Here is an 11,755-nt window from a genome sequence, read left to right on the forward strand (position 1 = left end):
ACTATGGCAACCCTGAAATATTGCCTACTTTACTGAGACCAGCCATGAATGAACAAAGAAGCCAAGAAAGTATGTTTTACAAACAAAGGAGTGGTTAATTCATCAGCTATGCCACACCTCGTAGTGAATTTGGTACAGTCAATTTGAGTCTAATCTCCCTAGACTCCAAAGTGGTAGAGGAGAGTTGCTTCCATTTTCAGAGGATTCCATTCTTTGAGTCTTACTATGTGTTCTCAGTAAGTCTTTGTTAAACATAATGGAGGTTAAGCAGGTAATTAATGTAGAAGAAATATCAATTGGTTAGCTGATAATGAGAGTAATCAATGGTTATTGGTATTGGGGAGAACACCTGCATGTGTGCTCATAATCTGTTGTAATGAGGGACTCCCAAATCCTTTAGGATTACCTCTAGAACTTTGAGGGGAATACTAGTCCAGTAAGTGAAGGGTGCTGCCTGCAACCTTAGCTATAATAGTTTGTTTAATTTAGTTTTTTTTTTAAATTCAGATATAATTCTTGTTTTGAAGCAAGAGGACTGCTTGAATCTGCTTCAGTCAGTAGGATTTTTACAGTTCCCTTTGACCTCAGTCACAACATCTACTCCAGTATATGTCCTTCCTTGCCATTCTGAAATCTGAGCCCTTTAGTGAAGACGAAAGACTTACTGATTATGTGGTGAGATCACTGTCTTGAAGTAAGACTGAGGCAGTGTAAAGGGACTGAACTTTCACTGTAGTTGTTAGGTGAGATGATCCCTCTTTCCACAATTCCAGGGTCCATGTATTCCCTTCAAGATGGATTACACGTCCCGTTATCCTTATTGCCTGTTTGAGTGAAGCAGCCAAAGCATCACATAAAGGAATGGGTAAGACCAGGAGGAAATGGGATTCAGTGGAAACATTTTGAATTGGAGTCACAAAAGCTGACTTAAAATCCCAGTTCTGTCACTTAATACCTCTGACCTAAAGCGAATCACTTAATTTCTCTGGCCCAAAGTTCCTTCTGTTTATAATGAAGGGCTTAAAGTTACTGGGCTATAAGATTCTGCCTCAGTGTACAACTTTGATCTTTGGAAATACTCATACCTAATTCTAGAAATGAATGAAAAAAAGTCTTTTGTTAAGTGCTTACAGTGTTTAAAACACTGCTAGGAGCTGGGGGTGCAACTAGTAAAAAAGAGACAGGTTCTTCTCTAATTTAAGATTCTAAGGGAAAGAACAAGTCAAATCAATAAATATTTATGAAACCCCTGCTATGTGCAAGCCACTGTGCTAATAAGTGCTAGGGAGACTAAGGAAACCAAAAGACAGCCTCTGTACTCAAGGAGCTGACAAACTAGTAGAGGGAAATAATATGTAAAGAGTTGTATGCAAATATACAGAATATCCCCAAAGTCTTAGTGCAGTATTGAGCTTTGATAGGAAGAATCAATGAAATCTCAAAAGGAAGTCACTAGCATTAAGGAGAACCCCTTATAAGAGGTAGAATTTTGTTCATTTGTTGTCATGTCTGACTCTTTGTGACCCCGCATGTCATATCCCGCCAGGCTATTCTCTCCTCCACTATCTGTTGAAATCTGTCCAAGTTCATGTTCATTGTTTCCATTGTACTATCTGTCCATCTCATCCTCTGCCATCCCATTTTCCTTTTGCCTTCAATCTTTCCCAACATCTCAGTCTTTTCCAATGAGTCTCATCTTCTCATGTGGTCAAAGTCTTTACACTTCAGCTTCAGTGTTTGACCTTCCAGTGAATAGCCTAAATTAATTTCTTTAACTGTTGACTGATTTGATCTCCTTGCTCTCCGAGAGACTCTAAAAAGTCTTGTACAGCATCAAAATTCTAAAGCATCAATTCTGTGGCCCTCAGCTTTTCTTTCCTTGTCCCGCTGTCACAGCTGTACATTGCTACTGGAACAACCAGTAGCTTGCAGTGCATCTGTGGGGCATTTAGCGATGGGTCAGACATAAAAGACGCCAAGGTCAAACAGCGATCCCAGGGCATAGCTGGTCATCCAGAGTTTTGTCCTGGCCCTGGTGTTTGATAACTCTGGAATAGAGCGAGATTGATGACTGCAACTCTGGCTCACTTAAATTCAGTTCGTGGGCAAGTCAAGATACTGCCCTGTGATGTCATTGGTCGTCTTCAAAAATGAAGGAGGAATAATAAACAATGAATTAGATTTTGGTGAGGTACAGCAGCTCGAAGTTACCAGTTTCACTTTCTCTTCCATGGTTACTGAAGTATGTTATAATCTCTATCCTAATGATTCTCGAAAATTCTTATCCATCTGTACCCTCTTTGCCATCCTTAGTCTCACATCTCTAAATGCCTATGGGACAAAGTGGATGTCCCATAGACATCTTAAACTCAGAAAAGTCTAAAACTGAAAACAATCAAATCACAAGTTTTTAAAAATAATTTTTGTTGATGTTTTCTGTTTCTTACATCATTATAGTATTCTATGTGTGGTCCTTCCTTCATCTCCCATGAGAGCCATCCCATAAGATAAACAGTGGTTTATTTGGTTTTTAGAAAGGAAATATAATCAGCATAGCTGATCAGTACATTGAAAAAGTCCAAAAATATGTGCAGTGTGTAATATCTGTGAACCTCTGACCTCCACTGAGGAGTAGGTTGGGTCTGTCTTTTCATATTTCTTCATTTGAGACCCACTTGGTCTTTACAATTTTGTTACATTTATTTTTGATTCTTTTCTATGTCATAGTTCTTTCCATCCATGGCTTTTGGAAGTCAGCTTCCTCATTTTTGTATTTTCTAAACTCAAATAGTTTATTAAGCATATTATCTATGGACCATCAATGTATCTTATGCTGACCTCCCAATAGTATGCATTACATTGCTTGAATATTTCAAAACGAGACAAATTTCTCCCTCCTCCCAAAGTGAAGTATATTACAATCTTTTTCCCCAAACTCTCCTCTCTTTTTTTTTTTTAATTTTTACATTAGTCATCTTGTAAAGAAGAATAAGAGGCAATGGGAGAAACCATAGAAAGAAGAAAAGGGAAAAAAAGAGAGAGACAGCAGTTAATACACTTTGGTCTGCATTCAGACTCCATAGTTCTTTTTCTGGATGTGGACAGCATTTTCCATCATGAGTCTTGGAGTTGTCTTAGATCCTTGCATTCCTAAGAAGAGATAAGTCTATCAATGTTAGTTATTGTACAATGTGGCTGTTACTGTGTATGATGTTCTTTTGGTTCTGTTTACTTCAGCATCTTTCCAGGTTTTTCTTTTTTTTTTTCTCTTTATTTTTTTTATTAATTTATTTTGATTTATCAGTAATCATTTCCATATGCTTTTGAGTTTACAATTTTTCTCCCCCTTCCTCCCCACCACCCTCCCCAAGATGGCATATCATCTGATATAGGCTATACATTTACATTCATATTAAACATATTTTCACATTACTGATGTAAGTAAAAATTAAAACCAATAGGAGGAACCATCAGAAAGAGGAAACAAAACTCAACGGAAGAGAAAAAAAATAGCAGTTTGACTTCCATAGTTCGTTCTTTGGATGTGGATAGCATTTTCCATCACAAGGCCTCTGGAGATGTCTTAGATCCTTGTTTTGCCAGGAAGGGTTAAGTTTATCAATATTAGTCATCACACAACGTGGCTGTTATTGTGTACAGCGTTCTCTTGATTCTGCTCACTTCACTCAACATCAGACCATACAAGTCTTTCCAGATTTTTTTGAAGTCGCCTGTTCATTTCTTACAGCACAATAATATTCCATCACATTCATATACCACAGCTTGCTCAGCCATTCCCCAGTTGATGGGCATCCTCTCAATTTCCAATTCTTTGCCACCACGAAAAGAGCTGCTATGAATATTTTTGTACATGTAGGTCCTTTTCCCATTTGTGTGATCTCTTTGGGATATAGCCCTGGAAGTGCTATTGCTGGGTCAAAGGGTATGCACATTTTTATAGCCCTTTGGGCGTAGTTCCAAATTGCTCTCCAAAATGGTTGGATCATTTCACAACTCCACCAACAATGCATTAGTGTTCTAATTTTCCCACATCTTCTCCAACATTTATCATTTTCCTGTTTTGTCATGTTGGCCATTCTGATAGGTGTAATGTGGTACCTCAGAGTTGTTTTGATTCGCATTTCTCTACTCAATAGTGATTTAGAGCATTTTTTCATATGATTATAGATGGCTTTAATTTCTTCATCTGAGAACTGTCTGTTCATATCCTTTGACCATTTATCAATTGGGGAATGGCTTGTGTTCTTATAAATTTGACTTCTCTACATATTTTAGAAATGAGGCCCTTATCAGAGAGACTGGTTATAAAAATTCTTTCCCAATTTTCTACCTTCCTTCTAATCTTAGTTGCATTGGCTTTGTTTGTGCAAAACCTTTTCAATTTAATGTAATCAAAATTATCTATTTTGCTTTTCGTAATGTTCTCTATCTCCTGTTTGGTCATGAATTCTTCTGTTCTCCATAGATCTGACAGGTAAACTGTTATTTGCTCTCCCAGTTTGCTTATAGTATCAGTCTTTGTATCTAAATCATGAACCCATTTTGACTTTATTTTGGTATATGGTGTGAGATTTTGGTCTATGCCTAGTTTCTGCCATACTCTTTTCCAGTTTTCCCAGTAGTTTTTTTCAGAGTTGGTTCTTATCCAAGAAGCTGGGTTCTTTGGGTTTATCAAATAATAGATTACTATAGTCATTGAATACTGTGTCTTGCATAGTTAACCTATTCCACTGATCCACCACTCTGTTTCTTAGCCAGTACCAAGCAGTTTTGATGATTGCTGCTTTATAATATAATTTAAGATCTGGAATGGCTAGGCCACCTTCCCCTGCATTTCTTTTCATTAGTTCTCTTGGTATTCTGGACCTTTTGTTCTTCCAAATGAATCTCGTTATTATTTTTTCTAACTCTATAAAATAATTTTTTGGTAGTTTGATTGGTATGGCACTGAATGAGTAAATTAGCTTAGGCAGAATCGTCATTTTTATTATATTAGCTTGGCCCACCCATGAGCAACTGATGTTTTTCCAATTATTTAGATCTGACTTTATTTGTGTGAAAAGTGTCTTGTAATTGTGTTCATATAGTTCCTGGATTTGTTTCAGGAGGTAGACTCCTAAATATTTTATAATGTCTACAGTAAGTTTAAATGGAATTTCTCTTTCTATCTCTTGCTGTTGGGCTTTGTTGGTAATATATAGAAATGCTGATGATTTATGTGTGTTTATTTTATAGCCTGCAACTTTGCTGAAGTTGTTTATTATTTCAAGTAGTTTTTTACTTGATTCTCTGGGATTCTCTAAGTATAACATCATGTCGTCTGCAAATGATGATAGCTTTGTTTCTTCTTTGCCTATTCTAATGCCTTCAATGTCTTTTTCTTCTCTTATTGCTAAAGCTAACATTTTGTTAGCTTTGTTTCTTCTTTGCCTATTCTAATGCCTTCAATGTCTTTTTCTTCTCTTATTGCTAAAGCTAACGTTTCCAGTACAATATTGAACAACAGTTGTGATAATGGACATCCTTGTTTCACCCCCAATCTTATTGGAAATGCTTCTAGCTTGTCCCCATTACATATGGTGCTTGCTGAAGGTTTTAGATAGATGCTATTTATTATTTTAAGGAAGACTCCATTTATACCTATGCTCTCAGTGTTTTTAATAGTAATGGGTATTGTATTTTGTCAAAAGCTTTTTCTGCATCTATTGAGATGATCATGTGGTTTCTGTTAGTTTTGGTGTTGATATGATGAATTATGCTGATAGTTTTCCTTATATTGAACCAGCCCTGCATTCCTGGTATAAATCCTACCTGGTCATAGTGTATTATTCTTGTGATAAGTTGCTGCAATCTATTTGCTAATATTTTGTTTAAAATTTTTGCATCTATATTCATTAGAGAAATTGGTCTATAATTTTCTTTCTCTGTTTTGACTCTTCCTGGTTTAGGTATCAGCACCATATATGTGTCATAAAAAGAATTTGATAAGATTCCTTTTTCACCTATTTTACCAAATAGTCTATATAGTATTGGAATTAATTGTTCTTTAAATGTTTGATAGAATTCGCCTGTAAATCCATCTGGCCCTGGAGATTTTTCCTAGGTAGTTCATTAATGGCATGTTCAATTTCTTTTTCTGAGATGGGGTTATTTAAGTATTTTACTTCCTCTTCTGTTAATCTGGGCAATTTATATTTTTGTAAATATGTATCCATTTCACTAAGATTGTCAAATTTGTTGGCATATAGTTGAGCAAAATAATTCCTAATTGTTGTTTTAATTTCCTCTTCCTTGGTGGTAGTTTCACCCTTTTCATTCTTGACACTAGTAATTTGGTTTTCTTCTTTCTTTTTTAAAATTAGATCAACTAAAGGTTTATCTATTTTATTTTATTTTTTTTCATAAAACCAGCTCTTAGTTTTATTTATTAGTTCAATAGTTTTCTTAATTTCAATTTTATTAATTTTTCCTTTGGTTTTCAATATTTCTAATTTGGTGTTTAATTGAGGATTTTTAATTTGTTCTTTTTCTAGTTTTTTTAGTTGTATGCCCAATTCATTGATCTCCTCTTTTTCTGTTTTATGTATGTAAGCATTTAGAGATATAAAACTTCCCCTAAGAACTGCTTTTGCTGCATCCCATAAGTTTTGTTATGTTGTCTCATTATTGTCATTCTCTTGAATGAAATTATTGATTGTTTCTATGATTTGTTGTTTGACCCAATCATTTTTTAGGATTAGATTATTTAATTTCCAATTATTTTATAGTCCATCTTTCCATGGCCCTTTATTACATATAATTTTTATTGCATCATGATCTGAAAAGAATGCATTTAATATTTCTGCCTTTCTGCATTGGATTGTGAGGTTTTTGTGCCCTAGTACATGGTCAATTTTTGTGTATGTGCTGTGTACTGCCAAGAAAAAAGTATATTCCTTTCTATCCCCATTCAGTTTTCTTCAGAGGTCTATCATACCTAACTTTTCTAATGTTCTATTCACCTCCTTAATGTCTTTCTTGTTTATTTTGTGGTTAGATTTATCTAGTTCAGAGAGGGGGAGGTTGAGGTACCCCACTAGTATAGTTTTGCTGTCTATTTTTTCCTGTAACTCCCTGAACTTCTCCTCTAAGAATCTGGACGCTATACCATTTGGTGCATATATGTTTAGTAATGATATTACTTCATTGTTTATGGTGCCTTTTAGCAGGATGTAGTTTCCTTCCTTATCTCTTTTAATAAGATCTATTTTTGTTTTTGCTTTGTCTGAGGTTTCCAGGTTTTTCTAAAGTCTGCCTGCTCATCATTTCTTACAGCACAATAGTATTCCATTACATTCACATACCACAAATTGTTCAGCCATTCCCCAATTGATAGGCATCCTCTCAATTTCCAATTCTTTGTCACGACAAAAAGATCTGCTGTACTTTTGCACATGTGGGTCATTCTCCCATTTTGTGTTATCTCTTTGGGATACAGCCCTAGAAGTGCTATTGCTGGGTCAAAGGGCATGCACATTTTCATAGCCCTTTGGGCATAGTTCCAAATTGCTCTCCAGAATGGTTGGATCAGTTCACAACTCCACCAGCAATGCATTAGTGTTCCAGTTTTCCCACATCTTCTCCAGCATTTATCATTTTCCTGTTTTGTCATATTTGCCAGTTTGATAGGTGTGATGTGGTATCTCCAAGTAGTTTTGATTTGCATTTCTCTAATCAATAGTGATTTAGAGCATTTTTTCATATGACTATACATAGCTTCTTTAATTTTTTCATCTGAAAACTGCCTGTACATATTCTTTGACCATTTATCAATTAGGAAATGACTTGTATTCTTATAAATTTGACTCAATTCTCTCTATGTTTTAGAAATTAGGCCTTTATCAGAGACACTGGTTGTAAAAATTCCTTCCCAGTTTTCTGCTTCCCTCCTAATCTTGGTTGCATTGGCTTTGTGCAGAAACTTTTCAATTTAATGTAATCAAAATTATCCATTTTGCATTTTGTAATATTCTTTGTCTCCTGTTTGGTAATAAATTCTTCCATTCTCCATAAATCTGACAGGTAAACTATTCCTTGCTTTCCCAGGTTGCTTATATCAGCCTTGATATCTAAATCATGTACCCATTTTGACTTTATTGTGATATACGGTATAAGTGTTAGTCTTTGCCTAGTTTCTACCATACTCTTTTCCAGTTTTCCCAGCAGTTTTTTCAAATAGTGAATTCTTATGCCAGAAGCTGGAGTCTTTGGATTTATCAAATAGTAGATTACTATAGTCATTGACTTTTGTGTCTTGTGTACCTAACCTATTCCATTGATCCACTAATCTGTTTCTTAGCTAGTACCAAGAAGTTTGATGATTGCTACTTTATAATACAATTTAAGATCTGGTGTGGCTATGCCACTGCCCTTGCATTTCTTTTTATTGATTTCCATGATATTCTGGACCTTTTGTTCTTCCAGATGAATTTTGTTATTATTTTTTCTAGCTCTATAAAATAATTTTTTGGTAGTTTGATTGGTATGGCACTGAATAAGTAAATTAATTTAGGTAGATTTGTCATTTTTATTATATTAGCTCAGCCTACCCATGAGCAACTGATGTTTTTCCAATTATTTAGATCTGACTTTATTTATGTGAAAAGTGTTTTGTAATTGTGTTCATATAGTTCCTGGGTTTGTTTTGGCAGGTAGACTCCCAAATATTTTATAATGTCTACAGTAAGTTTAAATGGAATTTCTCTTTCTATCTCTTGCTGTTGGGCTTTGTTGGTAATATATAGAAATGCTGATGATTGTTGTGGGTTTATTTTATAGGCTGCAACTTTGCTAAAGTTGTTAATATTTGATTCTCTAGGATTCTCTAATTATATCATCATATCGTCTGCAAAGAATGATAGCTTTGTTTCTTTTTTGCCTAGTCTAATTCCTTCAATTTCTTTTTCTTCTCTTGTTACTAAAGCTAATGTTTCTGGTATCATATTGAGTAACAGTGGTGATAGTGGACATCCTTGTTTCACCCCTGATCTTGTTGGAAATGCTTCTAGCTTATCCTCATTTCATATAATGCTTGCTCATGGTTTTAGGTAGATGTTACTTATCATTTTAAGGAACACTCCATTTATTCCTCTGCTCTCTAGTGTTTTTAATAGGAATGGGTGTTGTATTTTATCAAAAGCTTTTTCTGCATCTATTGAGATAATCATATGATTTCTGTTAGTTTTGTTGTTGATATGGTCAATTATGCTGATAGTTTTCCTAATTTTGAACCATCCTTGCAGTCCTGGTATAAATCCTACTTGGTCATAGTGTATTATCCTCAAGATAAGTTATTGTAATCTCTTTCCTAATATTTTATTTAAAATTTTTGCATCTATATTCATTAGGGAAATTGTCTATAATTTTCCTTCTTTGTTTTGGCTCTTCCAGGTTTAGTTATCAGTACTGTATTTGTATCATAAAAAGAATTTGGTAAGACTCCACCTATTTTCACAAATTGTCTATATAGTATTGGAATTAATTGTTCTTTAAGTGTTTGATAGAGTTTATTTGTAAATCCATCTGGTCCTGGAGATTTTTTTCTTAGGGAGTCCATGGATAGCTTGTTCAGTTTCTTTTTCTGAAATGGGGTTATTCAAGTATTTTATTTCCTCTTCTATCAATCTGGGCAATTTAAATTTTTGTAAAAATTCATCCATTTCACTAAGATTGTCATATTTATTTTCATACAGTTGGATAAAATAGCTCCTAATTATTGTTTTAATTTCCTCTTCATCCTTTTCATTTTTGATACTGGTAATTTGGTTTTCTTCTTTCTTTCTATTTTTTTTTTTTTTTTGCTTAGGCAATGGGGTTAAGTGACTTGCCCAAGGTCACACAGCTAGAAAGTGTTATGTGTCTAAGGCCGGATTTGAACTCAGGTCCTCCTGAATCCAGGGCTGGTGCTCTTCTTTCTTTTTTTAAAATCAAATTAACCAAAGGTTTATCTATTTTTTTTTTCCATAAAATCAGCTCTTAGTTTTATTTATTAGTTCAATAGTCTTCTTAATTTCAATTTTATTAATCTCTCCTTTGGTTTTCAGTATTTTTAATTTGGTATTTAATGGGAGATTTTTAATTTGTTCTTTTTCTAGCTTTTTTAGTTGCAAGCCCAATTAATTCATTGGTCTCCTCTTTCTCTGTTTTATTCATGTAAGCATTTAGAGATATAAAACTTCTCTTAAGAACTGCTTTCATTGTATCCCATAAGTTTTGGTATGTTGTCTCATTATTGTCGTTCTCTTGGATGAAGTTATTGATTGTTTCTATGATTTGTTGTTTGACGCACTCATTCTTTAGGATTAGGTTATTTGCAATTAATTTTTTGTCTATCTTTCCATGGCCCTTTATTACATGTAATTTTTATTGCATCATGATCTGAAAGGGATGCATTTAATATTTCTGCCTTTCTGCATTGGATAGTGAGGTTTTTATGCCCCAGTACATGGTCAGTTTTCATTTAGATGTCAAGTACCACTGAGAAAAAGGTACATTCTTTTCTATCCCCATTCAGTTTTCTCCAGAGGTGTACTACCATTTCTAACTTTTCTAAAATTCTGTTTACCTCCTTAATTTCTTTTTTGCTTATTTTGTTGTTAGATTTATCTAGTTGGGGGGGAGGGGAGTTGGTCCTCCACTAGTATAGTTTTGCTGTTTTTCTTCCTTTAACTCCCTTAACTTTTCCTCTAAGAATATGGATGCTATACCACTTGTGCATGTATGTTTAGTAATGATATTACTTCATTGTCTAAGGTACCTTTTAGCAGGATGTAGTTCCCTTCCTTATCTCTTTTACCGAGATCTATTTTTGCTTTTGCTTTGTCTGAGATCATGATTGCTCCCCCTGCTTTTTTTTACTTCAACTGAAGCATAATGTGTTCTACTCCAGCCTTTTATCTTTACCCTGTGTGTATCACTCTGTTTCAAATGTGTTTTTAACAAACAACATATTATAAGACTATAGTTTTTAATCCCTTCTGCTATCTGCTTCCGTTTTATGGGAAAGTTCATCCCATTCACATTCACAGTTATGATTACTATCTGTGTCTTTCTCTCCATCCTATTTCTTCCCCTGTATATGCTTTTCTCTCTCCTTTCTCCCTTTTCTTGCTCCCTAGAGTTTTGCTTTTGACCACTGCCTCCCTCAATTTGCCTTACTTTCTATCAGCCCTTCTCTTTTATTTCCCTTTTCCCTTACTACTTCTTCCTTCCCTCTATTACCCCTCCTCCCCTTTCTTTCCCCTTTCCCCTCCTACTTCCCATAGTGTAAGTTAGATCTCTATACCTGAGTATGTGATTCCCTCCTTGAGCCAAATCCTATGAGAGTAAAGTTCAAACAATGCTCCTCTCCCTCCCTTCTTTCCCTCTACTGTAGTATGTCTTTGTGCCTCTTTATGTGATGTAATTTATACTTTTCTGCCTCCTCCTTTCCCTCTTCTTCCAGTACAATTCCTTTTAACACTTAATTAGGTTTTTTATCATCACATTGAAGTCAACTTATCCCCACACCCTCTGTCTATGTATATCCCTTCTAAATGTTGTAGGAAAGATACAGTTCTCAACAATTACACATATCATCTTCCCATGTAGGGATGTAAACAGTTTGACCTTATTGAATAACATTTTTTTCTTTCCTGTTTACCTTTGTATGCCTCTCTTGAGTCTTTGTAATTGAAGATCAGATTTTCTGTTGAGC

The sequence above is a fragment of the Vombatus ursinus genome, unplaced genomic scaffold, assembly GCF_900497805.2.
Source record: "Vombatus ursinus unplaced genomic scaffold, bare-nosed wombat genome assembly UNPS02014489.1, whole genome shotgun sequence".
Lineage (NCBI taxonomy): Eukaryota > Metazoa > Chordata > Mammalia > Diprotodontia > Vombatidae > Vombatus > Vombatus ursinus.